Below are 2,500 nucleotides of genomic sequence, written 5' to 3' on the forward strand. Positions count from 1 at the left end.
ACTCTCGCACGCACACACAAACTCACTCTCTCTCACGCACACACTCACTCTCACACGCACACACACACACTCACTCTCACACGCACACACACACACTCACACGCACACACACACACTCACTCTCACACGCACACACACACACACACACACACAAACACTCTCGCACTCACTCACTCACACGCACACACACACACTCACTCTCGCACTCACTCTCTCTCACACACACACACTCACTCTCGCACTCACTCTCTCTCACACGCACGCTCACTCTTGCACGCACACACGCACACTCACCTTCGGACGCACACACACACACACTCACTCTCACACGCACACACTCACTCTCACACGCACACACACACACACTCACTCTCACACGCACACACACACACTCACACGCACACACACACACTCACTCTCACACGCACACACACACACACACACAAACACTCTCGCACTCACTCACTCACACGCACACACACACACTCACTCTCGCACTCACTCTCTCTCACACACACACACACACACACTCTCGCACTCACTCACTCACACGCACACACACACACTCACTCTCGCACTCACTCTCTCTCACACACACACATACACACTCACTCTCGCACTCACTCTCTCTCACACGCACGCTCACTCTTGCACGCACACACGCACACTCACCTTCGGACGCACACACACTCACTCTCGCACTCACTCACTCTCGCACTCACTCTCGCACGCACACACAAACTCACTCTCTCACGCACACACTCACACGCACACACACACACTCACTCTCACACGCACACACACACACTCTCTCTTACACGCACACACTCACTCACTCTCTCTTACACGCACACACTCACTCTCACACGCACACACACACACTCACTCTCACTCGCACACACACACTCACTCTCTCTTACACGCACGCTCATTCTTGTACGCACACACACACACACACACACACACACACAAACACACTCATACGCACACTCACTCTAACGTGCACACACACACACACTCTCGCACTCACTCACTCTCACACGCACGCTCACTCTCGCACACACACACACACACACTCACTCTCACACACAAACTCACTCTCTCACACGCACACACACACACACACTCACTCTCACACGCACACACACACTCACTCTCTCTCACACGCACGCTCATTCTTGCACGCACACACACACACACACAAACACACTCACACGCACACTCACTCTAGCATGTGCACACACACACACACACACTCTCGCACTCACTCACCCACACACGCACACTCACTCTCGCACGCACGCACACACACACAAACACACTCACACGCACACTCACTCTAACGTGCACACACACACATACACTCTTGCACTCACTCACTCTCGCATGCACACACACACACACAAACACACTCACACGCACACTCACTCTAGCATGTGCACACACACACACACACACACACTCTCGCACTCACTCACCCACACACGCACACTCACTCTCGCACGCACGCACACACACACAAACACACTCACACGCACACTCACTCTAATGTGCACACACACACACTCTTGCACTCACTCACTCTCACACGCATGCTCACTCTTGCACGCACACGCACACTCACTCTCGCATGCACACACACACACACACACTAACTCTCTCTCACACGCACGCTCACTCTTGCACGCACACACACTCACTCTCGCACTCACTCTCGCATGCACACACACACACACACACACTAACTCTCTCTCACACGCACGCTCACTCTCGCACACACACACACACACACACAGACAGACACACTCACTCTCGCACACACACACTCACTCTCACACGCACACACACACTCACTCTCTCTCACACGCACGCTCATTCTTGCACGCACACACACACACACACACACACAAACACACTCACACGCACACTCACTCTAACGTGCACACACACACACACTCACTCTCACACGCACGCTCACTCTTGCACGCACATAATGCGCTTTCACTTTAATTCAGCAAAAATAGACTCAGTACGTTAACAATCGCTGCACTGCTGCAGACGCACCGCTGTCTGAGAAGAGACTGTGGAGACGCTTCAAGAAACCTTCTCGCACGCACACATACTCTCGCACTCACTCACTGTCACACGCACACTCACCTTCGGACGCACACACACACACAAACACACACACACTCTCGCACTCACTCACTCTTGCACGCACACACACACACACACACACACACACACACACACACACTCACTCTTGCACGCACACACACACAAAAACACACTCACACGCACACAATCTAGCATGTGCGCACACACACACACACACACACAAACACTCTCGCACTCACTCACTCACACGCACACACACACACACACTCACTCTCGCACTCACTCTCTCTCTCACACACACACACACACACACTCTCGCACTCACTCACTCACACGCATACACACACACTCACTCTCGCACTCACTCTCTCTCACACACACA

General features: G+C 53.1%; 1 protein-coding gene across 1 annotated transcript in view; it reads right to left on the minus strand.

Annotated features, from left to right (window-relative positions):
- The window catches only part of LOC132136187 (protein Hook homolog 3-like), a 45,245-nt gene that overhangs the window by 14,285 nt on the left and 28,460 nt on the right, over window positions 1–2,500 (minus strand). The gene's annotated exons all lie outside the window — the stretch shown is intronic.

Source organism: Carassius carassius, chromosome 4 (assembly GCF_963082965.1).
Source record: "Carassius carassius chromosome 4, fCarCar2.1, whole genome shotgun sequence".
NCBI lineage: Eukaryota > Metazoa > Chordata > Actinopteri > Cypriniformes > Cyprinidae > Carassius > Carassius carassius.